Raw genomic sequence first — 6711 nt, 5'->3', positions numbered from 1 at the left:
GTGCAAATATTTGTAATAAAAATATAAAGTGAGTACTATACACTTTGTATTCTCTGTTGTAATTGAAATCAATATATTTGAAAATGTAAAAAACATCCAAAAATATTTAAATAAATTGTATTCCATTATTGTTTAACACAATTGCTATAATTTTTTTTAATCACACAATTAATCGTGATTCATTTTTTTAAATCACTTGACAGCCCTAGAAGTAAGCTATATTTGCAAAGGGCTTTCTTCCCTAGTATATATGTATCTATACAGGGTGCATTGAGGGTAAAGCATTCCTAATTGACAGTTATGCCAGCAAAAGGCAGACTAGACAAGATATTTATTAACCTTGCAGAATTCCTTATGTATACATAAATGACCTTTAATAACTCCTTAACTATTATCCCAAGATACCTACCTCTCTCTTTCCTGAAAAGTTACCAGTTCTTCCCCCAACCTTCTGTGAGAGAAGGAAGGAGAAAAAAATAACTAGAAAAAGTTTGAGTTTAGGTTGGACCCATGTAACCTAATGCATATTAGTTAAGTGATCTAAACTCAGCTATTTTCCTAGTGCAGACCCAGGACAATATATTTAACATATTAGCTGGTCAATTTCTAGCCTAGGCTCCTGTATCTATATTAAGAAAAAAAGGTTGGCTTTAGCTACCATGGTGTAGCTAAGTCTGAAGTAAATTCAAAACTTTCCCTAGTTAAGGCAAACCCTACAGAGTGTTTCACAGTTTCAGCCAAGATGTTTGGGAATTATGATAAACCAAATCAAAAAGGTAAATTTTCAAGAAGTGAAAACACCTCTTGTTATATGCAGAGCTCCCAAATACCATCTCCAGTTTGCCTCAAACTTTTCAGACAAATTCAGCCCTGGCATAAGAAAAATGTCATAGAGCTTGGTTTGTTTCTGGTAAATTTAGGGTTAAGACTTTGTGCAACAGAGAACAAATATTTGCAGGACATGGGTCTTAGGCAAAAAGGTGCAAAACAGGCTGATTATGGAAGGACAGCATCTCTAGCTATTAAACTGCATTAACACTCTACTACAAATAATTAGTATAATTACAATATAGTATTCTAAAACTTGTGAGAGACTTTAAATGATCCATACCAATCAGCTGGGAAACCACACACCACTCCTCCTTTAGTGTCTAGTCTTTGTTAGCAAGGAAAAAACAGCTTCTCCTAATTAGCAATAGTTGCTAGTCAGGGTGTGGCATCCTAGAAGAGTCCAGTTGAATGAAAGAATAGTGCCAGTCAAAGAAATAGATAGGCTACCTCATACATTATTTTAATTAACTATCTTTCTCTTTCAGGTCTCCAAGATTTTGGAGTAACTTTTTGTGGTGAGACTTGACTTTGGGGGTTGGTAAGTATGTTTCTCTTTTCCCTTTCTCCCCCCTCACCCACCCCATCCCTGTGTTAGCTTCCTTTAGAGATAGCATTTTATATCAAATATTTTGATCTCCTCCTAATCTAAAGTACAGTACTCACCATTTATTTTAGGCAATACAGTTTCAGATTTCTCGTATTTCTATATTCTATAATTAAAGGGGTTATGATGTTTGAGTTTTCATAACAAGAAATTGTTGAATTTCCTTCATTTTAGTATATATCTGTGTTCTGGGGTGCTCCTTATATTATTGTTCTTGGAGGGGTCGGTTGTAAGTTAACTTTCTCTCTGAATGTTGTGTGAAATCTTTGTCTTGCTACAGGTCTGAAGTGAAATGGGAAGATCTAAAACTAGCTCAGATTACAGCTATTGCTAATATCAAAAGATACAGGAGAAAAATGGTTATTGCCATGTGTTGCTTTCCTATTTTTATGTCTACTGTAATTGTATTCGGACTGCCTGGGTGTGGCCTCTAACTACGTGGCTTGAACAGGGAGTTGAAATGAAGGTGGATTTTATTGGTTTGTCCGTCTGTCCACTAATCCCAATCCTGGACTCTGTCAAGCCTGCCTCGCAACCTTTAAGAGCTGGTTGTTGTTTCTTGTGTATTTAAAAAACACATTTGGATATGATGCATCTCCCCTTTTTATTCTTTTGTCTGCTTTAGATCCTAGTTGTAGTAGCTTCTTGTAAGAAGGGTACAGTTGGGACTTACTTTCTATGAAATGCAGTGATAGAAAGTATGTAATGTTCTTGTGCTGCAGTGTTTTGTTTGTATGGTGCTGGGTTACTGTTTACTCTGCCATTTGGACCTACAATCATTTTTCTTGCTTTTCAGTTTCATCTGACTAGAACACATCTTCAAAAGCCAAATAAGAAATCAAAGCAGGTAGGTGCCTTCAGTAGAAATTTAGGCTTCTGCAAGTAAATTACTGATCTTAACTCTTGGGTGTTAGCCACCTGCTGATTGTTGTACTCAGTATCATTACTCTCTAGAAACCAGTCACATTATACAGTCCTTGTTATTGCTGTAGTGGCTTCAGAAAAATCTAGAGCTGGTCAGAGAATGACAGTTCAGTCTCACAAAAACTTTTGAGGTTTCAGTATTTATTTTTGTCCTACATTAGAATGAAAACAAAACTTTGGAATGCTTTTGCAAAATAGAATTGTGTTAAAAATGTGTCTTACGATCAGAAAGCTCAGTTTTTTTTTATCTCTTTCTCTGGTCAGAAGTGACCAGGGAGCCCTGGATATGAGGCCTTCCCATCAGAAACTTTATTGAAACTGCTAAGTTTCTGTGGAATGTTCTGGCTTTGACTAAATAGCATACTGAGGTGAAATTACATTTAGTTGAAAATGTTCCCATTAGCTCTAGAAAAAACATGAAAGGCTGGTAATTGTAGATGATGTTGAAGCACAATGCTACTCCCAGATGTTGTTATGACTCAGTCAACCACATTTTATTAATGATAATAGTCATTTTTGATGAGGGGCAGTTCCTGGAAGAGCTACGTGTCCAATCTGAGCTGAATGATCCTCTAGCTTTCAAAGTGGAAGATCCTAACTATTAAGGGAACCTGGAAAGAGAACTGGGGAGAGGGAATGATCTTATGCCCCCCTCTTTTTTTCTGCTTTATAATACATGGAAACAACATGAAAGGACTTTTTTTTTTTGACCTCTCCGAAAGGATCATCTTGGTTGGTGATCTTTTGAAATTTTAACCCTTCTCTCATTGAGATTCTAATTTTCACACAGAGACAGTAAACTGGACAGCTGAGGGAAAGAGATGTTTAGTCATACTGTTGACCTGTTTCTTAACACCTTTCTGAGTCTGACACATCATACAACTTGTGGGAAAAGATAGTTATTTTAAAAGATTTAATTCTCCCAATTCAAGGAAGATGTGGAAGTGCACAAGGCCCATTTTCTAAGCACCCCTCTCCTCCTAGGTACTCCAGAAAACCTAGGGAAATTTAGTCTAATATTTCTAAGATTAAAAACATGCAGAATTACTCTTCTGCCTCCTCCCCTGCAGTGATACTGTGGAGATACAGGCAAGAAGAATAACAAAGCTGTTTAAGCCTTCTTTGGAAACATGATAAGGAAGCAAAAAGGCACACTCAATTTTTAATAAATGCCTCTTGCAAGTCACATCAAACTAGCAATATAAGTACTCTTACCTTGGCTACTAGACTTCATAGTTAAATAGATCCCTGCAGTGGATACCTAGACTCCTGAAGTAGCTTGATTTAATTTGAGTCTTCAGCCCACAGAGACTTCTATTGTCAATATCCACAACAGCTCCAGAGGGACTGATTTCCTGGAAACATAGGTGATTCAATCTCCACAGTGACCGTCCTTCCTCCAAGTCAATGACATGATGCTTCTTTTTGTAGGATGTATTCAGCAAGGTCCTCGGTCAGCTCTTAGTCCATGCTGACCATAGCCTGGGTTCCATGCTTCCACCTCTGAAAAAGAGCACCACTGAAACATCACATTTGTCCATGATCCTGCCATCAGTGATCCATGATCCATACCCCCAGTTATGACTACGCTTGAACCTCAAGGTGAGTAAATCATGGGATGAAGTTGGATTTCTGTACTTATCTCAGAGGTGACATGCAACTAGAATGTACTGCTTTCTATGTGGAAAACTGACTGTTGTGTGACCTTAGGCAAGTTACTTCACATCTCTGTCTTGCTTCCCTCCCCACCTTCCTATAAAATGGAGGCAATGATATGTGAATTCCTTTGTAAATTAGTTTGAGATTTACAGATGACTAGCACTGTGAGCTTACTATTACCTTCCCTCACACTCTAGTCAGAACAGCGCTTTAAAGTTGCAGTTATAACTCCTGAGATCACAGCAGGATTTGCAAGTGTGGGATGGAAGAGAAAGTGGATTGAGTGTCATCTAGAGTTTCATGAACTGGATATTGTAATATTTGGTGCAGATGGGAAGGGGGCTGGAGGTACATTTTAGAAGAAGGGATAAAAATGTGTTGCTTGCAACATGACTTCATGGAAATGTCTGCAGAGCAAAAGTGTCAACATGTTGCTCTTCCTCACTTTGTCTGCTGCAATTGTAATATGGCCTTGAAAAGAGCCTACCAGAAATTGTGATAAGGCTGATATTGTAGGGTCCTGTGACTCAAACATCTCAATTTGTTTATGGTGGGTTTTTGTGTCTGTGTTTGGTTTCAAGTCCAATTGAAACACAGTTTAAGGAAATCAAAATCACAGGAATAGGTGGGTTTTTTTTTTCTGAAATTAAAAATGAGGCCGAAATAAAGGCACAATGCAGGGAAGAGGGGCACAGAGAGAAAGTGTAAGTGAAAAACTGTAACCAGCTAACTACTCGTGAATCTTTGACCAACATCCCTCCTCTCTGCTCACTATTTCACCTAGTCTTCTGGGACTTATTTGAACATTCCAAACATAGGGGTGGATGATGGGTTTTAAAACAAGAAAAGGAAAAAAGAAAAATTGCTTGCCACTAAAACATTTCCTCTTTCTCTAACTTCCAAAAATGTGGAGCTTCTGTCTCCCAAAATTACTCTGTCTGAGGCCATATTCACCTCGCTATGTCCATCCTTAAAGTCAGATCTCTCAGCCCTCTAGGATGAGAATTTTAGAGAATTTAAAAAAGGCGATTCCCAGCTGTTAATAGGGAAGGCACTTTGCTTTTAGCCCTGGAAAGTCTTGATGACTGAAGGTATAAAGGATCTGGAGAGGCACTTCTATGTAGAGAGTTATTTGAAGTCACTTTTTGGACTTGTCGAGACAGAGACTTTGTGTGTGGCAAGCCAGGTGTAAATCTTGAACACGCTAACTGGCTGTGTGGACCCTGCTTCGGTGCAGTAAAATTTACCTAGTATGCAATGACATACTACTCTTTGAAAGAGGTGCAGATCAGTGTGCACTGGAAAACATTTAGTACACGGCAGCAAGATCCATATGACCAGTTAGTGTGCAGCACTCTAATGTGCTGTAGATTTACATCCTGGTTTGCCATGCGTTCATTCTCTTTGAAGGAACTATAAAGGATTTGCCTTGAGAGCCCTGGATCATAAAACTCTATTCCCAGCCCATCCTCACAATTCCCCTCGATTACAGCTGGAGTTGTGGGTGCCCAGCATTTATGAAAAATCAGGCACGTGGTAATGAAGGCACCTACCGTTAGAGAAAGAGATAGTGGCCCCTGTAATTCTTTTAAAAACATTTACATTCCCTCACACACTTTCTGTAACTCAGGGTAATGTTCCCACCTCCTGGGGAGACCCTTCACACCATACCATGTAGTATGTGTAGGGACTGACTCTCTCTTTTTTATTTATTTATTTATTTATATAGTGATTTTTATTACATCTTAATTTTCAAAAACACCTTGTACCAACTGTCATGGTTCTTGAGGTAATTGCACCTCTGATCCCTTCATGATCTCCTTGAAGGCACCCTATATAGGTTTCAGACCTCCAGCCATTGTCTTTCTTGGGGGGGAGTCCCATGACACTCTCCCTCTAGACTGGGGATTTAAGCTGCAATTCTTTCTGCCCTTTGGTTTGGTTTTATATCCAATTGAAATACAGTTTAAAGAAATTGAATTCATGGGAATAGCAAGCCTCACTTCGGTTCAACACCTGCAGCCTTGTTCTCTCACAGCCATGACAGGGTTAACCAGTGACCATCCAGCCTTCACAAAGCAAGGTATTTGTTCATAATAAAAGCATTACAGAGAAGACTTCTTAAACAGTGAACAGTTTACATGTCAGGTTTGGCTTATCAGGCAGCCATCCATCTTCCACATGGATTGGAACAAAGTACTTCGGATCCTTTCCATAGGGTCTATCTCTCTTGTGGTTGCTGTGTGAGTTCATGGGTAAATCGAAGTGACCCACTCTTCCTAAATCAGGGTGATTGCTTTGTACAGATTTTTGATTCCTTGTTTGCCAGGCTTCTTCAACCAGGTCATACCATACAACTAAGCAGTTTCCCCCAAGAGGGGTGAGGCTTACTGGCTTGGTCATTTGTATTAATTATCTCTTAGTGACTTTACTTCCTGCAGAAAAGTCCAGTAACTACTTCCTAGTTCAGACCGATACAAATATCACTTTTTAAATTGATACAGTGCTCTCTGAACATTCCATGATTCTATTGCTCAGTTCATAGGTTGACAACTCCTGATAGTTCATTCATGTTTATGTGGTGACTTCCCCTGGCACTGCATTGCTTGTCCTGTTCAAGAAAGAAATTAACTCCTTTGCAACCAGAGAGTAACACAACAAATTGAGAAGGGACCGAGTCACATTTTTAATGA

General features: G+C 38.8%; 1 long non-coding RNA gene across 1 annotated transcript; it reads left to right on the top strand.

The window, feature by feature from the left end:
• Positions 1–1173: 1173 nt before the first annotated feature.
• LOC120384385 lies at positions 1174–3926 on the top strand. The gene is made up of 3 exons (XR_005588824.1): positions 1174–1369; positions 2232–2282; positions 3791–3926. It is a non-coding gene; the product is annotated as an uncharacterized LOC120384385 (long non-coding RNA).
• The last annotated feature ends 2785 nt before the right edge of the window (positions 3927–6711 follow it).

The sequence above is a fragment of the Mauremys reevesii genome, linkage group 1, assembly GCF_016161935.1.
Source record: "Mauremys reevesii isolate NIE-2019 linkage group 1, ASM1616193v1, whole genome shotgun sequence".
NCBI classification, from domain to species: domain Eukaryota; kingdom Metazoa; phylum Chordata; order Testudines; family Geoemydidae; genus Mauremys; species Mauremys reevesii.
Note: the sequence above shows the minus strand (reverse complement) of the source record. Positions and strands in the feature narration are given on the sequence as shown.